This window comes from Canis lupus, chromosome 3 (assembly GCF_003254725.2).
Source record: "Canis lupus dingo isolate Sandy chromosome 3, ASM325472v2, whole genome shotgun sequence".
Lineage (NCBI taxonomy): Eukaryota > Metazoa > Chordata > Mammalia > Carnivora > Canidae > Canis > Canis lupus.
In genome coordinates this window covers 48350666-48377822 of record NC_064245.1, presented here as the reverse complement: position 1 = coordinate 48377822, position 27157 = coordinate 48350666, and the positions used below count along the sequence as shown (strand labels likewise).

General features: G+C 40.8%; 1 long non-coding RNA gene across 1 annotated transcript; it reads right to left on the bottom strand.

Annotated features, from left to right (window-relative positions):
* Positions 1 to 269: 269 nt before the first annotated feature.
* Positions 270 to 26015, bottom strand: LOC112653805 (uncharacterized). The gene is made up of 4 exons (XR_003132544.3): positions 25940 to 26015; positions 24242 to 24425; positions 20678 to 20844; positions 270 to 390 (listed from the first exon to the last, which is right to left on the bottom strand). It is a non-coding gene; the product is annotated as an uncharacterized LOC112653805 (long non-coding RNA).
* Positions 26016 to 27157: the final 1142 nt, after the last annotated feature.

Sequence of the window (27157 nt, the reverse complement as noted above, 5' to 3'; positions counted from 1 at the left end):
CTTCCTCTGTGACAGTTGCCCTGTTTAACTGATCATCAGCTGTTAATTGATTAACTACTTCTTGATGAACTCTCCTAGAGCTGGCTGTTGTTCAAGTAATTAATTGAAAAAAAAATAATTAATTGACTAATTCATGCTAGCATCTAAGTTCCAGAATATGACTATCAGACTCGTCAACATTGCCCTCACTCTCAGCATGAGAACTTACACCTTTTAGAAATATTTGTCGAAAGAGTAAATTAATTCTTTGTGTCGTTTAATATTCATTTACAAAACAGTAATTCCCTTGACACAAGGATGTTGTTGAAATTGTCATATCTCTCTTTGTATCTCCTCAAACCTGATTTACTTGGCCCACAGTAAATCTTCAATCAATGCTCTGATACATACCTAAATAGATAAATAAAAAGGGAGACAAATACATAATAGTTTCTTTTACCACACTGTTATGAGATACAGCAACAATCTTAAATTTTTGGTTGCAGGATCCTTTCATTTTAAAATTTATTTAGGACCTCAAAGAGCTGCTTATCTAATATGCACAACACAGACACATTTACATATATACTAACATATTTAAATATATACATTATATATATCTATCAACTATAAATATAAATAAATAACTATAAATCTAAATATAAACTATAAATATATATGGTGGCGGAAGCTGATTCTTATCAACTAAGAATTAAAACTGGAAAACTTTTTAAAATATCAACTTAATAATTTACTAAAAAAACAAATGCATTACAAGTTAATAAAAATACCACACTTTTATGAAAAATACTGTATTTCCAAACCCAAAACATATTTAGTCAGAAAAATGGCATTGTTTTGCATTAAAAAAAAATCTCTAATGTCTAGTTTAAAGAAGACAACAGAATTCTCATATCTGCAATCTGCTGCAATATGTTGGTTTCTTTGAAGTATATGAAGAAAATATGGCACCATACAACTGTAGTTGGGAGAGATTTTAATAGTCTTTTTCAGTAATTGTGCATATTTGTCTTTACTACTACATCAACTCTCAGCAAGTTGCAATTTCTTAAATATTAGTTGCAATATAGAATTTGAAACATTATTAATGAACATTTTTCATATACTATTACATTAAAATCTATCAGTTTAATTTGTACTTTGAATAGATATTCAACTTATTATGTCTTTGTAACATGGCGCAGAAACCATTTAGAAAATATTAATTCACTGAGTTATGCTGATCCTCTAAGTGTCATATTTCATTATACCATATGTAAAATTACATAACATCACCACAAATCTACATCAAAAAAGTCATTATTGGAAAGTTGTCAAGCTCACGATGGCAAATACAAATTTTCCAAAAGTCTGATTTTCACTTGAAACCTTAAATTTTATTTTTGGCAACAAAAATTCAGTTATTGTACTTAACATGATGGCTTCACTTGATATATTTTTAGAAAAATGTTTTCTAAATGCCCAAGTACAAGCAACCAGAATTTATTTGTCATTTTTCAAGTAAAACTGGCTTTTTATTTTTTTAAAAAAGTAGCAACTTTAGCTCTTAACATTGACAATTATATAAGTGCTTTCCCTCTAGGAAAGCATCATGCTCCATATGTAGCAGAAGTATTTTATGTGTGCTTGCCTTTTTACCATGCCATACTTGAGGGGGAAATTCAAGAGCTGGCTCTCAAAAGTGGCATCTATTGGCAATCAATATTTCATCTTGGAGTTCAGCCCTCAGCCCCTGTTGACTCTGATGCAAAGTTATGCTTTCCAATACCTCCATCTTTGTAACAATTCAATTGAATCCTGCATCTACAAATTATACCTCAGAACCTAGCTGATAGTTTTATCATTATCCCTATAGGTATGCCTTGTTGTTCACAAGGGGTACTTAAGCAAGAGATGTCAGTTAGGAAAGAACAAAACAAAACCAACTCAAATTCTAGGTCCTCTTGTGGGTGGCTGGGGCAACTCTTTTTATATTCATCAAGAGCACATGGAGGTAGGAAAAAGAAAGCTGAACAACCACCTCCGGGGTGTGTCTGGGGATTGGAGAGGATGATGCCGGTACAGGAGAGGAAGTAATCAGAGAGCAAGAATCTAGAAAGGAGGCTTGAAGATAGAACTGAGACTGGGCGATCATTTTCTTCTGCATTAAATAATGATAAGGGTTTCCAAAAACACTTACCTCATTGATGTAGTGATTTAGCCAAGAAGCGCAAAACCACTGTCATTAGGGAACAAGTAAATGGTTCAGGAAATTAATAATAGAGCAACCACCAGGAGCCACAGAGCCCCCACTATCCCCAGAAAAGCAGAGTTTCTCCTCCTCCATTGGCTGCCCTTTTCACTGTCAACAAGTGTTTGAAAACACTCTTGAGCATTTTAGGATTAGGATTTAGGGGATACTTAGCCTTGAGATATATTTTAGAAATTTGATGTTTCCTGTATATTTTCCCTGTTAATTAAATCTCCATTAAAAGTAACTTCAAAGGGATAAACCATGAGAAGTAGGAATGTCTTAGTCTTACCTAATGAAAGATGCTGCTCAAGTGTAGATTCCCCCAAGAACTGCATTTCTATGATTTTCTTTGTTTTACCAAGCTACAGTAGAGTTCAATGCATCTCTATATCCTTGGACAAGTTACTTAACCTCTCTGACCCTCTGTTTCCTCTTTTGTAAAATAAGAATAATAATAGTACTTATTTACAAAGACAGACATGAGGGTTAATAAGATATTGCACATGCATTATTTAGCATTGCTTGGGACATACTAATATATAATAAACAGTGGCAGGGTGATGGTGGTGGCAGTGGCTGTGGCAGAAATGGTGGTGTTGGTAGTAATGACTCTGATGGTAGTGAAGATCTTGCTGGTGACAGGGGGTTAAGAACAGTAGGTGGGGTGGCAGCAGAGGCAGCAGTAGTGATGGCAATAATTGTTATGGTGATGATGGAGATGATGATGGTGGTGGTAGTGGCAGTCCTGGAGGTGGAAGTGGTGGAGATTATGGTAGAAGTGATGGGGGTGGTGGTGGAGGAGGTGGAGCTGATGGAGTTGGAAGTGGAGGCGTTGATAGAGGTGATGGGGGTTGAGGTAGTGGTGGAGTTGGAGTGATGGTGGGAAAGGTGGAGGTGATGATAATGGCAAGATGGAGGAGGCAATGGTGGTGGTAGAGGTGATGGTGGATGTGGAGGTGAAGGTAATCGTGGTGGTAGAGGTGGAAGTGACAATGATACAGATGATGTTGGTGGAGATGATGATGGAGGTGGTGGTAGAAGTGATGGAGCTGATGATGGGGAAAGATGGCAGTGATGGTTGTGGAAGTGATGGAAGTGAAGCAAAGTTGGAGATGATGGTAGCGGAGGTGGCATGATGGTGGAGGTGGTGGTAAAGATGATGGAAGTGATGGTGGGGAAAATGACAGTGGTAGAGGTGGTGGGTGCTGGATGCACTGTGTTTAATTATTAAAGCTAGGGTGGTTACTTCTGAGGAAATACAACTCTAACTAGTTTGGTGATCAGAGTTGACCAGGTCTCTGCAAAAGCATTCTCCTAATATGTGAGAAGTATGGAAAACCATCTCTTCATGTAGGACTTCATTAATTTTCTAGCTCTGCACCTGATATTATGTCATCCAGTCATGACACTCCCTATAGCTGCAGAATGTTGGGAAGAGGGACTATAATCATGAAGATGAAACCCATATATTGGATCAACTTAACTTGATAGAGGGTTAAAAGATCAATTTAAGTATTTTTCCTTCTGTCCCTTCAAACTCAACTTTTTCTCCCATTCCTGGATGAAATCTCAGACAGGATTTTCTGTTTTTAAATTGTTCTTTAGGGCTGCCTGGGTTGCACAGTGGATGAAGTGTCCGAATCTTGTTTTCAGCTCAGGTCGAGATCTCAGGGTCCTGGGATCAAGTCCTATACCAGGCTCCATGCTAGACAGGGGTCTGCTTGAGATTCTCTGTCTCCCTCTCTCTCAGTCCCTCCCCCAACCTCAAATAAATAAAAAAAAAATTTCTTTTAACATGCATTTATTTATTTGTTTGGGAGGGGGAGGGGCAGAAGGAGAGGGACAAGTACAGACTTCCCACCGAGTACAGAGCCCCATGCTCTATCAGATCAGGACCTGAACCAAAATCAAGAGTCAAATGTTCAACTGAATGGACCATCCAGGTGCCACATAAATTGTTTTCTGAGATAATAAATAATCCCTTTGTTTTGACAACAACATGTAGGGTCCAATGTAGATATTACCTATTGTTAGTGGAGTAAAGTACAGGTGATCAAAGCATTGTAAGTTCCTCACCCAATGCAAGCTTATTTCAGGCTGGATGCCTGGTCTCTGCTGTTCCAAGCAGGGCCAAGAGGGTGAGCAGATTAGAAGAAAGGGAAGCATCTTCCACACTGATCAGTTTCATCTGAGTTGATCCCTCTGGATAGAAGGTGGTTGGTACATGTTTGCTAGGTTTTGCCCTCACAGGCACTTTTGCAGGGTACTCACCATGCTTACCACACACACACACACACACACACACACACACACACCATGTGCATGCACACATGTGGAGCATAGAACCCTTGACTACCCCGTCTAAGAAGCCCTCCTGCACCATTCCCTACCTCCTCCCTTAAGCGTGGAAGTGCCTGCAGGGCTGCGGCTTGCAGAACTGGTTTGCCAATCTCTCAGCAAGCCCTGCTAAGGATGTGGGGGTACTTGGCACCTATTGTGCTGTTCTAAGGCTTTATGACCTGCTGAAAGCCTCAGATACACTGAGTGACATTTTAACATGCTCCCACGATAGGGTTGAAGTGCTGGCAAATAAGAACTGAACAACAAAAAAAATTATGAACATATTGGTCAAGGAAAACAAACACAAAGAGATAGACCATAATAATGAGAAAATACCCTGCATTTGCTGAGCAAAGCTTTTACATGTATTGTTACATAATTTTCAAAGAGTAGGCAATAGATATGGGGATTGCAGTAATATCCTAACATTTGGATAACATGGCTGAGTTTACAAAGAGCTTTCTCACATCCTGTCTCATTGGGTTCTCATAAAGGCACCTGCGACGTTGGTGCTGTTCGTCACATTCTACAGAGGAAGAGTCAGGGTCAGAAGCAGCAAAGGGAGTTAATCTCACAGGCTAACCTACATTAACTGAGCCTTGCTGCCTAGGGCAGTGCTATCAAAGTACAGTCCAAGTGCAAGAAGTGGAAAATAAGCATTCAGGCACTCGTACAGCAATTTAATGTTGCCAGAACACCTTAGTGTGTGATCAGTGGACTTGATTCACTGGGCAGGGTATGGACCACACCATGGATTGCAAACTCGTGTGGTGAGTCTACTGTGGCATGTGCTGTGTACTAGTCGTGGGTAGTAGGACTGCATTCCAGTCTGCTGTGAGTGGGAAATTAAAGAGAGAAAAAACGGGCTCTTCACAATGGATGATTTGAAAAAATCGTGCCCTGTGCAGAGCAGTGTGCTCAGAAGCATCCAGAGCCCAGGCAATAGTGCTGTGGTTGATTAATGATGTCTGCCATGAGCACGGAGGTGAGAGGCAGTCAGCATACCACACTATACCCTCTCTGCTAGGTCACGGGGTCCTAGAAAAGTAGAACACGCCTAGATCTTGAAAAGAGACATATTTGCGGTAAAGGAAGCTAAACAGGATACTGATAAACCAAATTACAGAAATACCTTCTATTTTCAAAATGTTTTCCAAATTTCAAAGACATTTCACATATACTATCTCATTGATACTTGGAATGATCTGGATAAGAAGACAAAGAAAGGAGCATTACTCCTCTATTGCAGGGAGTAAGTCCATGAACCAGAATTTCTAAGTTCTTGCCCATAATCACAGAGCTGGTCAGTATGGGGGGTGCGGAGCAGGGGGGACTGGAATCCGAGACCCCAGCATGTCTGTGGTCACCACCTCAGACTGCCACCTTGCACATGTGATGGTGAAATAAAGTGATATACATGAAAGCTCTGAGTAAAATGAAAATGTCATACGATAGCAGTTTTGGTACAGAAAAGTTGAGATAGTTTCATGGATGACATTCCAAAATGACTTTTAGATTGGAATCACGGAAAACAGGCCTTCATGGTAATAAAAAGCAATTGCCACATTCAAACAAACGTCTTGGCTGGACAGAAACTTTGGTCTAAGCTCGGGATGACAATTTCTCCCTTCATTTGGTATCTCAGGCCTTGTGGCAGGTATGATCATTTGCCTAATACTGAAAATAGGTTAGTGAAAATTTCCTTCCATCTGACAAACATCTATTGATTATTTGCTGTGTGTCAGAGACTGTACTAGGTACTGGAGTCACAGGCAAGAACAGAAATGAAAGATGCATGGGCAAATGTTTGCAATTTGCTATCTCACGTGTAATAATAATAAATATGTAGGAGATTCAGAATTGCTTTCGAGGAAGGAGTGATTCATTCTACGGATGGAGGGGGTAAGGAAAACAGGAAAGGAAAAGGATTCACAAAAGAGATGACCCGGCTGGGGGCATATTTTGAAGGGTGAATAAGCAGACAACCCAAGAAAGGGCGTTCAGACAAAGGAACAGCATGGCAAAGGCACAGAGGCTTTCAAACTCCATGATGGGGTCGGAGAAATAGACACTTTTATGCATTGTGTGTGTATATGTGTGCTGATTGTGGTAAAACATATACAAAATATATACAACATAACACTTTTCATTTAAAGTGTACAGTTCTGGATGTCTGCTTGGCTCAGTAGTTGAGAGTCTGCCATCAGCTCAGGGCATGATCCCGGAGTCCTAGAACGAGTCCCACATCAGGTTCCCCCCACCGGGGAGCCTGCTTCTCCCTCTGACTATGTCTCTGCTTCTCTTTCTGTGTCTCTCATGAATAAATAAATAAAATTTAAAAAGTAAAGTGTACATATAGTTCAGTGGCATTAAGTACATTCACAGTGTTGGGCAGCCATACCATGTAGCTTCTAAGAGAAACTCACCTACTGTAAACACTTGGCCTTACTGAAACTAGCCCAACACTTAACCTGACAAAGACTTAGTTTCTTCTTTGATAATGTAAGGTTACAGACAGAACCTGCCTCACTGGGTTGCTGTGAAGGCTCACCGTGTAGAGTGGTTACAACAGTATTGGCACAAGGTAAATGCTTCCTGTTTTATTGTTGTTGGTGATGATTGGTGGTGGTGGTGGTGGTGGTGGTGGTGGTGGTGGTGATCTCCACTTGACTTGGCCCCTCACACTCCAATGCCACACCCTGGCTTCTTGGACCAAATATGGAATGAATGTGGGATCATTTGATTATGATATGACGTCATGGAGCACAGAGTATTTAGTGAAACCACTGACGACTGTTGTGCTTGGTATCTCCCTCAGGGGTAGGAAGATCTACCCCTTGGTATCTCTTGGTAGGGAACTGCTGGCTGGAGGCTGTGGATGTATTCTCCCAGAAACCACACCACCCTGCCAACCACTTCTGCAAATCCAGCCCGTCCTCATTGTTCACAGATTCCAATTTGTCAATTCACCCACCTGCTAAAATGTATTTGTAACTCCGAGTCAGTAGTCATGGCACTGTCATGGTCATTTGCAGACACAGACAGAGCGGCAAAAAATTCGAGTTGCCAATGTGCACATTCCCAGCTGGGTTCAAACAAGGTACCACTCTGCCTTCTTGCTTCAGCTCTCATTCTGTAAACAAGTGCCCTTATCATGGTCTACTTAGTGTCATGTTTTTCACATTTCTGTGCTTTTGGTTGGTGATGTCGCTGTTTACAATGGCCTTCAGGCATAGTGCTGAAGCGCTGTCCCATGGTCCTAAGTGCAAGAAGGCTGCAATGTGCCCCACGGAGAAAATAGGTGTGTGAATAAGCTCTGCTCAGGCATGAGTTTTTGCTGTTGGTCGTGAGCTCCGTGTTGATGAGTCAACAACATCTACTATAAATAAGGTGTCTTGGGACACCTGGGTGGCTCAGTTGGCTAAGTGTCTGCCTTTGGCTCAGGTCATGATCCCAGGGTCCTGGGATCCAGCCCCACATCAAGTTCCCTGCTCAGTGAGGAGCCTACTTCTCCCTCTCCCTCTGCTATTCCCCCTGCTTCTGTTCTCTCTGCCAAATAAATAAAAATCCTTAAAATAAATAAATAAAGTGCCTTACACAGAAACATATCTAAAACAAGCTTATGGATGGATGAAAATGTGATCAGAGGTTGGCAAAAACCTAACCCTGCACTTCCCCCAGAAACAATGTTTCTGAATTTGCTATTTTGATGTTTGTGGTGATTTTTACACATCTAGGTACCTCGAATAACAGGAATTGGCTGCACAAGGAAGAAAATGACCCAGGGAGGCCCACAGTGTGTAACCAAATTGGTGGGGAGAAGAGTACAAGGACAATAAAAACTCCTCTGGGGGAGGCCACATCCTGGTGGAGGGGGGAAGGCCTTCTGCTCTTGTGTTTGGTGACTCAAGCAAGACAGGAGATATTCCCACAGGGGTTTGGGCATAAGATGTCTCCATAACTGGTAAAAAAAAAAAAATAAATAAGAAAAGGTCTCTGAGAATGGACTTTTGGGTTTTGGGTTTGGGGTTGTGGCACACAAACTTGCCCTTTCAGAAAGCTGCCTATGTAGACTCAAAATGGCTTCATTCCAATTTCCCCTTCCCCTGGAACTATGGTGTACCTTCTGGGAAATGATTCTACTTCTTTCCTGGCCAGACCATCCCATGTCTCTCCTTCTAGATAGTACTCAGAGAGATACGAAAATGTCCCAAAGATGACTGCTTTGTATCTGTTGTGGCAGATGAGGACATCCACCTCTGGGACTGTACTAAGCCCTGCCCAGATCTTCTCATCAAAGATGAAACCCTGCATTTGCACAGTTAAAAACAGTTCGTCTTGCTCCTGTGGGTCATGTTTAGAGCTGAGTAGGAGGCATCTGGTATCATGGTGACATTCTGAAGGTGATGCCAGGAGCTGAAATACTGGCAGAGGTGATGCTGAGAGAACCGAGGACAGACACCTTGTTGCTTATCATCTGTCTGCAAAGCCACTGTGCAGAGGTGACGTGGAGGTGATGATATCTACCTGGTGCATTGGAGGAGAGAGCCTTGTACCACTCTGGGCAGTACTTCCCCAAAGGGTCACCTGCCCTTCCTCTCTCCTTCCCTCATCTCTTTCCTTCCTTCTCCTTCCCTCCCAGCTCCTTCCTCCCTGTCATATGTTCATCTGGATCATGCTCTTTCAAAGTAATCAATATCATGCCCTTGCTACTTGGTGAATGGAACTTAGAGATAGACGTCTTGGGTCTGAGCCTTTCATTGTCACTCACTTATTACATACACAGCTTGGTCATCAAATATTGCCTGTCTACTCAGTTCCAGGCACCATTCTGGGCTTTCAGGTTCATTTAGGAAATAAGCAGAATGGGCAGCTATCCTCATGAAGCTCAGATTCTAGCAGGCATGGAAAGACAATACATGGTAAAGGTCGTAATCATGTAAGTTAGAAAATGATAAATGCTAGGGGAGAGAAAACATGGAGCAGGATTAAGAGGATGCACACAGCAGTATGAGGGAAGACTACAAGTGGTTAACCTCTCCACGACTCTGCACACTCACAGGTAAATGGGGGTGACATCCCCTACCTCTCCTTCCCAGGATGCAGTGAGACAATACAGGTGAAAGGAACATATACATCATAAACCATTAGATGAACATTTACTTTTTGAAGAAGAATCTGCTCATCTGCATGGTCCAAAGTTTAACATAAACTCCTCATTTGGACATGAAAATGAGGGAAATGAGGGAAATTCACATGTGTTGAGTGCCTACCTTGGGCCATTTACTGTGTCAGCTCTCTTCTCTAGAGAGCTCCTCTTGTTTCCACACTGAGCATCATTATCCCAGTTTTGTGACTGAGGAGTGAAGTAACTTGCCCAAGGTCAGGGCACAGAACTGGGGGAAATCCAGAACTGGGCTGAGGATCCATTTCCGTCTTTCTGAGCCTCTTTCCCCAGGGGATCTAAAGCGTTAACCCTGCTAGATGACCTCTAAAATTCCTCCAATTCCAAGAGTGCTCCGTGTCTCAGTGATTACTCTTCTGGGTGAGGATAATTGGATGACCCAGAGAAAAACACATCTCTGAAAGGAAATGTGTCCCTTAGTTTCTAACAGGAAGGTCATTTCTCAGCAATCCTGGCAGCATAGACCTCGGGGGAAGCTGCCATCAGCAGGCTGGCAGGGGAAGGTTAGATGGGGGGCTACAGAAGCTTGGCTCAAGGGGCTTCCTCCACCTTGTGGTGTCCTGGACCCAAGAAGAAAATAAAAGCATGAGGGATTTTGCTGGTGCTTCCAAGCCTCCTATTAACAAAATAAGAAGGATGGGCCACAGCTGAAGAAGCAGCTTCTAACAGGGAGGTAATTATGAGAAGAGAGAAAGCTTCTTCCTTTAAAGACAGAGTACTGCCTCTGTTGAAAGTACAAAGTGGCTTAGGAGAGGAAAAAAAAAAAATATATATATATATAATGTATCTGTGTGTGTGTGTATATATATATATATATATAATTTCAAGTTCCAAGCTTGTGCACAGAAAGAATTAACAGGCATCTTAAATACTGCTCACCAAAAAGTTGATCAGGAAAAAAAATGTTTTTTTCATGCCATTTTTCCTAGTGTTTGAGGTTTTCAGATATTAAATCACTTAATATTATAGATAACATAGTGTTTTTTGGCTGTTATCTCGTGTCCGATCCCTGCCAGGTTATGAATAAAGATAGTCTGATTTACATATTTATTAGCTACATTTTACAAGAAAATAGCAGCCCTGTGTCTCCCATGGTCCATAATCTGCATTGACTGGCAAGGACATTTAAAATAAGCCCCTGTCACAAATTCTCATTTTATACTGGTCACAGTGATAGCTGCACATAAAATTATAATAGGGAGACACTCCCAAGTCTGTTCTGAATATCAATTTTAAGTGCAATGAGGTCATCTGGTGTGTCTGTGACCCTTCTAATTAGATAAGGGAGTTACTGATACCCCTGAATTCCCACCTTGGGAACACTGTGGCCTGGGTCAGCTCACAGGACAAAAGTGCAGATTATGACATGCTCTGTTTGGAAGTGGTGACATCAGTGCCCTTTGCAGAAAGTTCTCTCACCTAGAGAAGGCATTAAATGAAGCACCCTGTGTCTGGGGTCCTAACATCCACAATAATAGTTTGTCTAAAACCATTAGAGCCACTTGGATACCACTACCGACTTCCTGTTATTCTCCTGAGAGTATGGACTCCTTCAACCAGAAAGCACTGACCACAATTAGTCTCTTAGTCCAATTTCCTTTATCTTGTAGAAAAATACGTGTATATAAAATTTTAATAAGGATTTCTCTTCTCAGACATAAGAGGACCTGCCAAGTAGAAATGATTTGGCAAGAAAGTATAGGCATTCTGATTGAAGAGGAGTCTGTGAAGATAGAGCTGAGCTGGTCCCCTAAGACCTCGTATCTTTTTTATTTCCTACAGCAGAGATGCTCACCCATGTTGGAAGCGGGGAACACCCTGCAGGTGGGCACCAGAGAATAAAATTATGGATGAATCCACATTTTCATTTTCTGAATACACCTTTGGGTTTCATAAAATTTGGGACAACTATCATCAAGTGATGATTCAATTTGATGTTAGGGGCATCTTCTGTGTTGGACTCACATTACTATGGAAAAGGAAATCTCTTTAACATGCTACTGCTTAATTGTTAATCCAACTTCTTGCCTATTTCCTGGTCATGGGAACGACTATAAAACAACATGGACATTTTGCACAGAGGCATTTATTTTCTCTTTCCTCAAGAACCTGGAAAAAATTTTATACCCATTCCAAAGGCAGGCATCTTCTGAGAAGTCATACCAAACGTAATTTGCATCTTTATCAAAGGAGAGCAACCCAAGGCTGCTTTAGAGATTTGCTGGCCACTAGCAGGTCCTGTTTCTGGGCCATCAGTCTTCTCTTAGTGGCTTTTTTGAAAGATTCACTCATTTACCCAGAGATTTAGTCCCATAAATGCAAAGAAATGATGAGATATATAATGTACATCTAAGGATCGCTGGTTGATGTTCCAGGGGGAGGATGCTGATAGGCAGGAAAGTGTCTTCCTTCAGACAAGTATCAAGTTTTAATTTGCTTCAACTATCTTGAAACTGGAATCTTCCAAACTGAGTTTGATTGTCTAAGGTCAGAGACTTCCCACAGACATGTGGCTATTGTAAAGCATGAGATGAATCCTTATCTAATCTTTCCCAGGCCTTCTTTGAGCTGGCACACCATTTGGACAACCTGGCTTTCTCCTTGAGTAGTTTAAGGAGAAACGTTGGCAACTCCTCACAACAAGAACAAAGCTTTCTCTCCAATGCTTAACCTACCAATCAGAATCAAGACACTTTTCAGGAGGAACTTGTCCTCTACTTGACCCACAGGGATTTCCCTGAGATGTTCCATTATAGCCTTAGAGGGATCCAAGGAGTGGAGACCAAGCAACAACTAAAGGGATGCTGCAGGAGAAGATAAAGGTGGGTTGAGGATGAGAAAGACAGCCCTGAGAAAAACAGGAGTGTTCCACTGCCTTGGTCTCCCACCCCCCTCTCATCCTCACCTACAAGAAGGATTTTCTCGGGATCCCTGGGTGGCGCAGTGGTTTAGCTCCTGCCTTTGGCCTAGGGCGTGATCCTGGAGACCCAGGATCAAATCCCACGTCGGGCTCCCGGTGCATGGAGCCTGCTTCTCCCTCTGCCTGTGTCTCTGCCTCTCTCTCTCTCTCTGTGTGACTATCATAAATAAAAAATAATAATAAATTAAAAAAAATTTAAAAAAAAAGAAGGATTTTCTCAATGCCAGTCCTCTCCATTAGCCCCTCAACAATGCCATTAAAAAGGAAATTTGGAAATTATACATACATATGTGTGTGAGAGAGAAAGAATGAATAAAGAAGTGAAGGTTATGAAAAAGACAAAAGATAACAAACATTAGTGAGGATGTGAAAAAAAGGAGAACCCTTCTGACTGTTGGTGAGATGTAAATTGTTCAGCCACTATGGAAAACAGTATGGAGATCCCTCAAAATATTAAAAGTAGAACTGCCATATGACCCAGAATACTACTTCTGAATATTTATCCAAAAGAAATGAAAAGAGTACCTAAAAGGGATTTCTGCACTCCCATGTTTATCACAGCATTATTCACAATGGCTAAGATATGGAAACAAGCTAAATATCCAACAGCAGATGAGTAAAGAAAAGTAGCATATATATACAATGGAATACCATTCAGCCTTAAAATTTTTTAAAAAGAAAAAAGGAAATCCTGCCATTTGCAACAACATGGGTGAAACTGGAGGATATTATGCTAAATGAGATAAGCCAGACACCAAAAGACAAATGCTGGGTGATCTTACTTATGTGAGGAATCTATAATAGTCAAACTGCTAGAAGCAGAGAGTGAGAAAGGTGGTTACCAGAGGCTTGGGGAATAATGCTCTGGGAAGATTCTGGCCAAAGGGAACAAAATTTCAGTTATACAAGACGAATGAGTTCTGGAGATCTGATGTACAGCATGGTTACTATAGTTAAGAATACTGTATTGTATATTTGAAATTTGCTGAGGTGGTAGATCTTAGGTGTTCTCACGGAGGGAAGGAAGGAAGGAAGGAAGGAATAAAAAGGCAATGTGGCACCTGGGTGGCTCAGTTGGTTAAGTGTCTTAGATCATGATCCTGGAGTTCCTGGAGTCTTGGGATGAAGCCCCATGTCCTACTCCCTGCTCAGTGGGAAGTCAGTTTCTCTCTATGCCCCTCTCCCCACTCATGCTCTCTCACTCATAGATGAATACATAAAATCTTAAAAAGAAAGAAAGAAAGAAAGAAAGAAAGAAAGAAAGAAAGAAAGAAAGAAAGAAAGAAAACTATGTGAAGCAATAGATACGCTAATTAGCCTGATTATAGTGATTATTTTACAATGTATATATATATCAAAATATCACATTGTATACCTTACATAGGTACAATTTTTATTTGTCCATTATACCTCAATAAAGCTGGAAAAAAATGAAAGTAACAAATTTTGGAGTACTTATTGAATTGCTATACCAGGCTCCCTTGAACTGACTTGCCCCTCTTCAGTGATAAGACCCACACTCAATGTTGTGGGTAGCTCACCTGCAGCTAACAAAAGCCAGATTTTTCAGGAATAAGGAAATTCCAGAATGACTGAAAATGTCTTGGCTGAAAGCTCTGTAGATCAACCAAACAGAAGAGAAGAGTAATGTGTCCAAACTCTTCTCATGTAAGTTTCCTCAGCCTAAAATAAAGATACTAATAAAATCTGCCCCATCAGATCATCATGAAGATTGAATTAATTCATTCATGAAAAACCTTTTAGAATATAAGTAGTCAATAAGTGCTAGCTAGCATTCATATTATAGCAACACAATATGAAAAGATAAAAATAAGGTCCTGTGTCCAGAAACTTTCTACCCAGGGGGAAGGCAGAGGTTAAAATAAGCAGATGGAACAAATAGGACAATTCCTGTAGCAGAAATGAGTGCATCTGGGAAGACTAGAATTTTCCTACCTTTTCTAGAGAGTAAAGAAAACTCCCAGAGAGGGTGGCCCTTGAGCTAGAATATCAAGGATAAATAGTAGGAGTGTCTTCTACACAATGTAGCGTTTTTTTTTTTCTCTCCAAGCCAAAGACATAGAATGCGCCAAGGTACGTGGATGCAAGACAACAGTGGAGTGGCCAGAAGTGCAAATACTTCAGATCTTGTACTCTAAGGTTGAGTCAAGTGTAAAATGAACCAGTGGTATGATTTTTTTAATTGCCAAAGATTTGAAAACTCGGGCAAGCAAGAACCAATTCACACTTCTTAACTATAGGGAAGTTGATATTATCAGGCTTCTTGTTAAAGGAAAGCATCAGATGTTTCTGCTCCTGGCTATTATTTGTTCCAGAGCAATATATTAACACTGTATATATTCTCTGGAAATTATCCTAATTAAGTAAACAATACACAAGATCTGAAACAGATCCTGAGGCAGTGTTGCCAATGTGCAATTTAAAGTTGGAATTTTAAATTGCCTTACATAGGTACAATTTTTATTTGTCCATTATAAATATTGGACATAAATATTTTTTCCAATATTATAAAAAATTGGAAAAAATAAAAAAATAAAGTTGGAAGTATGTTTTTATTTTAGGTATCCTGTTTCCCAGGTACTAAAAAGCATCATGACCCTCCACCAAGGCAAGATGTCATTTCCTGCTGTTACTAGTCAAGTGTTCTCCCCAAGAAACAAAACCGTAAGATACCTATATCTGTATCTGTCTTATATTCGTTTCCACCTATCTATCTATAATGGTATTTATTAAAAGGAATTGGCAAATTGGCTCACACAGTGATGGAGGTTGGTAAGTCCCAAGATCTGTATTCAGCAAGCTGGAGACCCAGGAGAGTCAGTGAGTTAGTTGCAGTCTGAGTCAGAAGGCCTGAAGATCAGGAGAATAGATGATGTTGCTCTAGCTCAAAAGCCTACAGGCTAGAGACCCAAGAAGAGCCAATGTTTCCATTCCAATCTGAAGACAGAAGAAAACCATGTGCCAGCTTGAGGACAGTCAGGCAGAGGAAATTTTCTCTTAGTCTTAGGAGGATCACCCTTTTTGTTCCATTCAGGCCCTCAACTGATTGGTTGAGGCCCACCCACAACATGGAGGCAACTTTTTACCCAGTCTATCACTTCAAATGGTAATCTCATCCAGAAACACCCTCACAAAACATGCCCAGATTAATGTCTGACCAAATATCTGGGCATGCGTGGTCCGGCCATTTGACACAAAAAATTAATCATCACACTTGGTTTGATATACAGTTTGGCATTTGCATTCTATATGGTAGAGCTTTCTTTGGAAACTTTGTTATTTGCAGTGTCAAAGATAATTACTCAACCCCAAACTGGATGCATAAGACGCATAATAAGGAAAGGCTTCAGAGTTCAGAAGGTCTGATTTGCACTTCCCTAACTGCCTAAATTTCTTATAACTCGGCAGCAAAGTAAAATGTGATCAGTAAAATGTGATCAAGGATCTACAGAAGGGGTCCAAAAGATTGTAACTTGTGACAAGAAGTTCTGAGGACTCCCATAATGAGAGAGGGGGAAATACTCCGACATCAGAGGACTTGACACTGGTAAGTTTTCAAGGCAGAGTGTGGCTATTCTTTATAAAATATGTATCATTAAAATCCTGCTCCTGCACAGAGCAGACTTTTACAGCTGCCCACACACCGCAAACTAAAACAATGTTCTGGCAATCACTTCTCAGACCCAATGGATGTAAACAGGCAATCCCGTTAATTCAGAGCTGGGGTGATTTTCCTCTTGGCTTTCTTTACCAGTCTTTGCTCTGCACATCGATCACACTAATTGGTTAATGGTGAGCTTTGCACTGGGCTTCCTGCTGCTTGAAATCCCCAGGGAGTTTCATTTTAGGTAGAAAAATTTCTATCTCCCTATCCCCACACAAAACCCTTTTTCCAAAATTGGAAGAGAATCAAGATTTAATTAAGATTTTTCTCCCCTTAAAGTGTCCACTTGACCACTCCCTTGTGCACCTCACTTAATGCCTTAGGGACAAGGCTTGATTCTGGCAACACTTCTTGTGCTTTTGGCCAACTGGCAAAGCCTCAAGTCTAGAAACTGGCCCTTGATTCAGGAACCCTGTTTGGTGTCCCTACATTATGAAACTACCTGTGAAATTTGTGCCCTGGCCCCCTATGATTTATAAGAAGTATAAATATGTATATATATAATATATATATAATATATTATATAATATATATTAAATAATATAGATATATTTCAGGTTATAAATTATATTTCTCATAGGTGTTTCATCTTTGTCCACAGTTTCTGGCTCACAACTCCCAAAACCCTTGGAATTTCCTAACCCTTGGAATGTCCTTGCTCTCTCCCCAAACCCTTGTTAATGTTGATGAAAGTGACTTTTGGACACTGCCTGCCACCCCACCAAGGTAAGGCTGGTTGCCATGGTAACCAGCCCTGTGGAGGGTTGAAACTTTCATCCCACATCCCTGACCTCACAGGAGGAGAAAGGAGAGAGACTGGAGGTTGAATCAGCCAATGACCAATGGCTTAGTCAATCAAGGTGATTCCAGGAAGCCTCCCTTAAAGACCTCTCCCAAAAAGCTGAGTTCAAGCTTGTGGGTTGGTAAACACATGGAGTTGCAGAGAGAATGACATTGTGGCTGGAGAGGGCATGGAAACTTCATGCCCTTTCTCCATGTTGCCCTATACAGCTCTTACATCTGGGTGTTGATTTATATCCTTCGTTATAAATAGAAAGTGGTAGACTTAAATAAAGTGGTAGACTAAATGTTTACCTGAGTTCTGTGAACCGCACCAGCAAATCAATCCAACCTAAGGAGGTCATTGGAATCCCCAACGTTTAGCCGATGTGTCAGAAGCACAGATGTTACCTGGGGCTTGCACCTGGTATGTAAAGTAGGAATGGAAGCAGACTTGCAAGGCTGAAACTTTAACCCATGGAATCTGATACTGTCTCTGGGTAGAGTGTCAGATTCGAGGTGAGACACCTTGCTGGTGTCTGCGAATCATTTGGTGTTGTATGTAGGGGCATCCTCCCCAGACCATGTCAGAATTGGATCTGGGAACCTTAAAAGATCTGCAAATTGATCAAATTCTGTATCAAATTGTTTTTAGAAGAGATAGCTCACTAACAGGGAAAAAGATTATGTTATAACATGTAAGAATAGCCTTAGGTGTTTAGATTTTTGTTTTCAAGAACAGGGAAGAGTAAGCCATCAATGGGATATTTTAGAATGTTAAGGATATCAGAATGAAGTATCAGTTGTCAGATTCCTTGAACAAAAATATCTTCAGAGTTTTTGCTTCCACATCTACTAAAGGGTTCATGTTCTTATTTCAAATTAATGAAATATTCTGGGTGAAACAATTCACTCATTCACCTACGACCATTTAGAAAAGTTATCTTTTTATATAAAAGTTATTGTATCTATTATTAATCTGAATTTGCATTGACTATGTTTTAGTGTATTAATAACAGGTGAATTCAGTTTCCGAAATTAAACTTTTTATTTGCAATTAAAAAAAAAGTAGTGACTGTTGCCTGCCTTTGAGCACTCACCATCTAAACTGGATGGACCTCTAAGCACACTACCCCTGCCAGCATGCAAATGCTAGTTTTTTATTTTCAGGCTGGTGTTTCCAAACCAGCATCTTGGGGGTTTATGAAGAGGCTCCTTCTCCAAGGCAGCTCTGCTTCTCTCTGTTTTACACATAGGGCTGCTGAGGAAGACTGTTGAACCGAAGTGTCCATTATAACAAAAGTTTCTAGGCAATTATTTAGAAATCTTTCCCTTACTTTTCATGGAATTTATTGGAATCAGTTACTTGATTTTATGTATTAATAGACTAGACTAGACTACAATAATAATCCAACCACAGACGCTCTGTGGCTTACCACAACAATGGCTATTGCTTACACATACCAACTTATGTGACCCACACAGGTAGGCAGAGAGTTCTGCTCCACCAGATACTGAGGCACCCGGTTTGACCCATACTCTAACATCTCAATCCAAGTCTTCCATGTCACTGGAGCAGGGCAAGAGAGACTGAACGTCATGCTCTAGCCATTCAAAATCTACAACCTGGAAGGATAAATACTACTTTCACTGTGACCATTGGCCAGAATGGTCACATGGCCCCATCCAACTGAAAGGAGCTAAAAAGTACAGAATTCCCAGTGCTCAGATCTAGAGAAGAATGGGATATCTGGCAATGTCTATCAGAGCTTCTCTCTTTTTCCTTTCATCTCAGACTTCAGACTTTCAACTCCCTTCCAGCCTTTTTCTGATTTTACGACGTCTTGGACCTTTTTCTGGAATTCTGGTCATCAGTATCTTTGTCCTTGCTCTCTCCCAGTGAACCTCCACACAAGCCAGACACACCCACACCTACACATACACACACATACTGTGGAGAATGGGGAATGGGGTCTGATAATTAGTTGACAATGTTATTGCCAACACTGGTCTAGTCTCAGTTAGACAAGCCTGTGTGTGGTGTGGTGTGTGTGGGTGTGGGTGTGTGTGTGCCTGTGTTGGGGCAAAGGGATTAGCAGGTTCATCCCCATCCAAATGCAGAAATAGTGAATTCAACAGAAATCATGTGACAGATTTTTTTAAATTATAATACTCTTTGCCAACAGATATAAAAAGGCAGACATGCTCATTCATTACAGGTGAGAGTGAACTTTGGTACAACATTTCTGAAGGACAATTTGGCAATACCTATCAAAAGCTTTAAAATTGTGTATATGCTTTGCTCCAGCACTTCCATTTCTAAATTTGTTCCTGGGGGTAAGCACCAAGATTTAGTTATAAAGTGGTTCGGTTTAGCATTATTGATGATAGGCTTACGACATTCTGGATGCCCAACAATAGGGAATTAAAGAAATCATTTCATATTATTGGACACTACCCAACAATTTTTTAAAAGGTTTTATTTATTTATTCATAGACACAGAGAGAGAGAGAAGCAGAGACACAGGCAGAGGGAGAAGCAGGCTCCATGCAGGGAGCCCAATGTGGGACTCGATCCCAGGTCTCCAGGATCACACCCCAGGCTGAAGGCGGCGCCAAACCGCTGCGCTACCAGGGCTGCCCACTACCCAACAATTAAAATTACATTGTGGAAATATATTTACTGACATGAAAAGCCATTCATACATTATTGTTATATGTTCCCATTTTGAAAACAACTACACACACACACACTTTGTCTTTGCATAAGGTCAACTTGGATGATTTCTTATCTTCTTTTAATTTATCTGAAGCTGCTTTCTAGCTGAAGTATTTGTGTAAAAATATGATTTTGAAAAAATTTGAAATATGAACCTGTTGGTGTTGACTCATCCGTGAAACATCTCTACTCACCCTTAAATCCCACTGGACAGATACCATAACCACTTGGCTAAAGTTCTCTGCTCTTCTATATTGTATTCACTTAGCAAACACCCTGACACTTGATAAGGTTATACTTGTGGCTTTATGCTTTCATTAATCTCATTCTTTATTATCATCAAACACTAAGGGTCAATTCTCATCCCTTTGTACACTCCTATTGCTCCAATCATGGGAACAGGGCTGGATAAAAAAGAAAAATTGTTTGTATTTGTATAAACACAGAACTCATGAAAACCTACGATAGCCATGAAACTTCCATTGATAATTTGGTATGGCCAGTTATAAAGACAGAACACTATTAAACCAAATTCCTGGTAAGGGTTTGTTTATCCTAACAGCTGGAGTCTGACAATTTTAAAGGTTTTGAATAACCCTATATGTTTTTCCAACATTTATCATGGATATTTAGCTAATACTAGGCAAAATTCTATGCACACAAGCTCTTCTGTTTCAGTGTTGAAGTCCATGACTGCCCTCACAAAAATTTCCTCTTGTTAAGACTGTGCTAAGTATACCAATAACCATTATTTATGTAGCAGGTGCAAATGGAGAAAATAAGCCTATTTTATTGAATTGAAAACAAATGCTCACCTTTCCTTCAGATCAGCCTTTATTCGTATGACTTGTGCTATTCGGGCTCCTGTTTCATTTGGTTAACAGTATTGCACTTCTGCGTGTTGGGGCAATTTGTCCTCCACCATGTCAGAATCAATGAGCATTCTTTCTTGGTCTAAGAGTGCTAAGTGAGAGGCACTGCACTGGAAGAAAGGAAAATATGACTGTGCTAAGAATTTTTCAGGACTTTCCAAAGTACTTCTCACTAATTCTACCCTCTGGTGGGGCTACAGTCCTAAGGAAGTCATCTGTGCAAACACACACTGAGCCCTCCCAGGCCAGGCACACACCAGTTATTCCAGGACTGCATGTCTGTGAGTGACAAATTCTCCTGCTAGGTATGTTATCACACATCATGGTGACACTGAGGAGCAATCCATCTGGATCGACTTTATACTCTGAAATATAAGGTTTCAGAATTGGATGAAGTGTACATTTATTTTTTGAGGTAGCTTGTTAGGAAGAACGAATGGCTGTAGTGAAGGTCAAAGTCAAAGATACAATGGGATGTCCAATACCTAAGTAGATAATGGGTGATGACATAAGAGGATTTGTTTCATTAGCTGGTATCTGCTAGCTCCCTCTAGGAGAGTTCTTTATTTATAGATGCATATGCCCCACCCCAGTTCAAAATATACAGTTTAGATGGGAGCAAGAGGTTAAACCCATAAGGATAAGATTACGAAACGTAATATGACTCACAGTATAAACCCAGTATCCTCTGGGCTGACCAAGGGCCCCTTTTAATATAATATTACTGTTTGTTGTATATAATCTTGGTAGAGGCATCATCAAATTTACTGTGACTTTTTTCAACAAGACGGCTAATCACTATTGAAATTAAAGGCCCTTGATTAAATCAGCAATAAATCACATTCACTTAGAGCTCCATATTGCACAGTTGGTAAGAGAGCCAACACTTGGGAGAGAGTAAGTACCACGTCAGCTATTCTGCTGTCACAGCAGTCACTGAGTCTCGTCTTATTTCATCAGCTAGAGGGACCAAAGAAGAGAAAGTACATTTCGGGCTGACAGTTATGGATGGTGATGTCTTCAACAGCTTAAATCCAACTAAAAGGCCACAGGCTCTTTCTACTCCCTCTGTGAGCTTAGGACTCAGGGGGGAGGGACAGACCCATCAGGACAGGCTTGATCTCCAGCAGTGGGAAGATGGCAGCAGAAAGTAAAGAAGTAAATTGATGTAGCAGAGAGAGACCTGGATTAGAACCAGGAGACCTAGTTTCACTGTGGGGCTTTGACAAACAACATGACCTCTCTAAGCCTTGGTTTCTTCCCCTGAGTCATAGTGGTCATTGCATACAGAATGCACGAGTTTTCCAGGGCTGCCATAATAGATAATCGCCGATGGGGCAGCTGACACACCAGAATTTTATTTTCTCTCAGCTCTCAAGGCTAGAGTCCAAACTCAAGAGTTGGTTTCTCCTGAGGCTTCTCTCCTTGACTTGCAGATGGCTGCCTTATCATTCCACATGTGTCCTTATATGGTCTTTCCTCAGTGTGCACCCTGGTGTCTCTCTGGGTCTTCAGATTTCCTCTTCTTATAAAGAGGGCAGCAGCAGATGGATTGGATCAGGGCCTGCTCCAATAGGCTTGTTTTAACTTCATTACCCTTTTTTTTTTTTTTTTTTTTAGAGAATGAGAGTATGTGTACACACATGCTCAAGCAGTAAGGGGAAAGGGCAAGGGAGAAGAAGAGAGAGAGACAGAATCTTAACTAGGGTCCACACCCAGTGTGAGTCGAATGTGGGGCTTATGACCATCTTATGACCTTGAGATCATGATCTGAGATGAAATCAAGAGTCAGATGCTCAACCAACTGAGCCACCCAGATACCCCTTCATCACCTCTTTAGAGGCCCTATCTCCAAATAGAGTCATATTCAGAGAAATAAGGGGTTAGGGCTTCAACATATGCATCTGGGGGAGAGGGCAGGAACACAATGTAGTTCATAGCCAGAGCAAATGCAAGTATGCAATGAGATAATAGATTTTCAAGTACATGATAGATTGCAAGGTGCTATATGATATAATGCATTATCACTTGGAAGGAAATGTCAGAACATGTGGCCTCAGACCTCCACCAGGAGCAAGGGCTCATGAAAACCACATTCAAGATTTCTTGTTGTGAGGTAGTTGAAGAAGGTGGTGGGGGGAATGGGAGTAAAGACACATAAATATTTAAAAAAAAATTTTGGCCACTGGGCATCCATTTCCTTCATAACTATACCTTGATTTCCTTTGGTAATTGACCCCTCAGCCCCATACACTGGGTGCTATGAAAGGGCCCTGAATTCCTACCACAGAAGCTGAGAGATCCCTGCAAAGACCTTCTGCTAGACTCTTCTTTACTCGAACTCTATTCATCCAAGATCACAGAGCATGCACTTTGGTGGGCTGATTGGTTACACTCTCCTAGAGCTGTGTTTCCTATCAAAGTGATGTGAGGACTGGGTTTGAGTTAAAAATTGCTGGGTTTCCTTCCTCTTATCCGAAAAGCTCTGATAGTCCCAGTCTCATGATGTCCTGATCCCAAGTCTGGTTTTCTGACCTTATTGCTGGTTCTTAATGTTTCCTAATTCCTTTCCCAGAAGTCTCTTCTGTTCAAAGTCCTAAGGGTTTATATTCTGCTTGCAAAGAATCATCTCTGGTAAAGAAGAGTGGAAGGATGGACAGAGGGAAGTTTGCAAGAGGAGGAGGAAAGAGGGCAGAAAAGGAGGGTAGACAATCGAAAGGAAAGAGGTGAGAAAAGGCAGAAGAAAGGGGCAGATGGAAAAGAGGGAAAGGGGGAAAGGTCATGAGGCACAGCTACTCACATCTTCCTTGAGTGAAATCAGTTCCATGCCTAGAGAAGAAAATATGGCTTCTCCCCTCATGTTTCACATACAGAGCTACCACTCAGAAGATCCTTCTCTTCACAGAAACTAGTGCTGCTCTGGTCTACCCAGGTCACTTAACATCAAAAGGTTTCACCTCCTCAGGCAGCCTATGGTTCTGAAGCCTTTTATAAAGCTGAAATTTGCTCCCGGCAATCTATACTCTCCGGAGCAACTCAAAACAGGTCTTCTGACAGACTTGCTAATATTTTAGAACCGGTAGAGAGAGACAAGATAGAGATACCACAGAGAGAAGCTATCCTCAGCGAGGTCACTATACCCCAGATGCTGGTTCCCAGCTTTGTAAGTCCACAGACCCAATTTAGCCAGGAGACCTGAAATGGACTACTCAATTCAAACAAATTCACTATGTGATTCATGGGTAGAACAGGAGCCCAATTTCTCAATTCAAAAGCAATAGGATAGAATTACCTCTAGATCCCAACTTGGCCCCTGTAGTCTTAACTGCGTGATTTTGTGCAAGTTCATTAACTTCACTGAGCCTAAATAATATCCAGTTTGGTACATAAGTTGCATTAGGTATTACCTGAAAAGCACCTTGTTGCATTTTGGGGACCCAGGACACATCACTTGTTTTCTCTCACATTCTGTACCAGACTCCTCTCCTGAAATCTTCAGATGCTCACCTGTTTGTATTCCAGCTACTGCAACAGTAGCCAGCTCTGCATGAGCTCTGAGTAACTCCATGAAGAAACAACCTGGAAGTGTCTTCCTCCTGCCTATACCTGCACCTCTTTAACATGGCTCTTCCTGCTGACTCCGAGGTGTGGGAGGCTGCAGAATGCTTCTTGGCACCCATCTGTGCAGAGCCTTGAAGAGTGGAGAGATTACCACCACAGAGTGAGTCTTTGACCAAGGAGAGACAGATTCAGAATAAATTCTTCCCTCTTTCTCCCCTCTATGGTCCTGAGACCATTTATAAGGTTTTTCAGAGGACCTTCATCCATGGGCCTCTCAGAGTTTGGTAACCAGTGTCACTTGGCCATGGTTGACCCAGTAAGTTATCTTGTATTGGCTTTGCCTCCTTCTCTTCCTTATTCCCTGAGACCCTCACTCCCTGCCTAGTAAATAACACAAAAGTCTTTTCCTCAAACCCTGGCTAAGGTGAACTCTGACTCCCTTTCCCTTTCTGATCACCAAAATACCTCCAATGGTCTGTCCATTATCTGTATCAGGCAACTTTCATGGTACCCAAGAGGTCAAATTATTAGCAGTCTGTTGCTATTGGAATATCCACACAGTGCAATATTATGTAGCCCCAAAGAGGAAGGAAATGCTAGCATATGCTCCAGCCTGGGTGAACCTTGAGGACTTTATGCTAAGTAAATAAGCCAGTCAAAGGACTACAAAAAGCTCTACTTATATGAGTTCCTGAGAATAGTCAAATTCATAGAAATAGAAAGTAGAATGATGGTTACCAGGCACTCAGGGGATGGATAAATAGGGAGTTATTTTTAATGGGTACAAAGTTTCATTTTTACAATTTGAAGTGGTCTGGAGATTGCTTGCACAACAATCTGAATTTGCTTTGTAAGAGTCCATTGGGGCCACCCCTGCTATAATTTGTAAACCATACTTTAATATAGTTTCAAGCATTATGCTAGACTTAGTCTGTATTAATTAGACTATAAATATATCACGTAAACTATGACTTAGATCTTGAAAGCCCCTCATTATAGATCGGAGTGTGTCTTCCACCCCAAATTCATGTTGAAGAATTAACCCCTAGGAACTCAGAATGTGGCTCACTGCAGATGTAACAGTTAAGATGTCATTAGGGTGGGTCCTAATCCAATATGAACAATGCCTCTAGAAAAGGAGGAATTTGGAAACACGTACACATACAGGGAAATCCCATGTGAAGGTGAAGGCAGAGATTCTACAAGGCAAAAATGCCAAAGATTATCAACAAACCAAAGAGACAAGCCTAAGAGAAAGCCATGTAACAGATTCTTCTTTATAGCCTCCAGAAGGAACTAACCCTACTGGTACCTGACTTCAGACTTCTGGCCTCCAAAACTGTGAGACAAGACATTTCTGTTGTTCAAGCCACCCAGCTTCTGGCACTTTGTCAGAGCTGCCCCTGTGACAGAAAACTAATCCATGCCCCTCCAAGGTCTTTCTACAAGTTAGGTCCCCCTGCTCCCATCTTGTGCAATTTTTCTTTCTTTTTTATACCCAGGGACAAAACTTCATGTATATTTTATATGATTTTGGTTCAGAATATATGCCATTAAAATCACTGTGACTCTTGATTCTGTTATACTAGACTGCATTTGTTCCCCTTCCAGCTTTATATTCTCTGCAAACTGAACATCCAGTACCTCTAGGGTAAGGACTGTGTCCTCCTTCTCCTGGGATTCAGAGTGTGGCTCAATGGAACTTAGAACAACACTGGCCTCACAGGAAAATATACATTCCGCCTGGCTGAATGAATAATACTGGTTTTATTATTGATGTCACTGACATGTTTATGTGAATGGTAGATATCCCATAGGTCAACCAAAGTCAGCAAGATGGAAAATCATATCTCTTTTTATTAAAATGTCTTGGTGGTAATATAATGAAAGATTCAAAATTTTATTATAAATTTGTTTTAAAAAAAACAGAAGCCACTGAAAAGCAACAATTTAGCCTGTCTCTACCTGCTTTCTTTCTTTCTCTTTAGTGGTGATTTTGCTCCACCCCCATCATATATATATATATATATAGAGAGAGAGAGAGAGAGAGAGAGAGAAATTGATCTAGTGATATTTCTGTCTCTCTCTCTCATCTCAGATATATGGAGAGAGAGAAATATCACTAGATCACTCTAGATCCAGATGTAAAGATATTATTTATATCATATATACACACTCATACAGAGAATGGATGGCTTGGCTGAATTCAATATAGAGGAAGGGTAGGGTATATCTTTTGTATGTTTGTTATTTTGAAATAATTTACCCCAAATTCTCTACTTGATTCAACACACTTTCCAGTTTTCATTATGGGTAAAACTTTGCTTGATACTCTGGCACATAAAGGAAGCAGCTTGGAACTTCATTTTTCTCTTTCCAAACCATCATGCCAGTAATCACAGCACCTTGTTGACATACCGTCTTGCTCCTTAGTTACCACTAACTCTGAGTGATCTCGGATGAATTACTTCCATTTTCTGGGCAGCTGGGAAACAAGAGCCTCGGGGCAGCTAACCCCTGCAGTCCCTTTCAGCCCTGATTCGGGAATGCTTTGGGGTGATTAGGGGCAGGGAATTCCTTGTTATCAATATATGTTTTCAAAATAGCAATTCTCATTTCAAGAAAAGCAATTCCTGCTAGCAATTCAGAGTTGACAGAGACAGAATTGGCACAGGATTAGTAATCATAATTTAAATCTCTCCCAAGACCTTTTTTCTAATGTTCGTAAGTGAAATATGTCAAAAGCATTATATTCACTGGTGTGAATTTTTACTGAATATCAAGAGTAAATAACATATGAATTGGGAAGAAATTTCTATTAAATCTATTTGGGGCCTTATGTAGATAAAGCTATTCAACTTG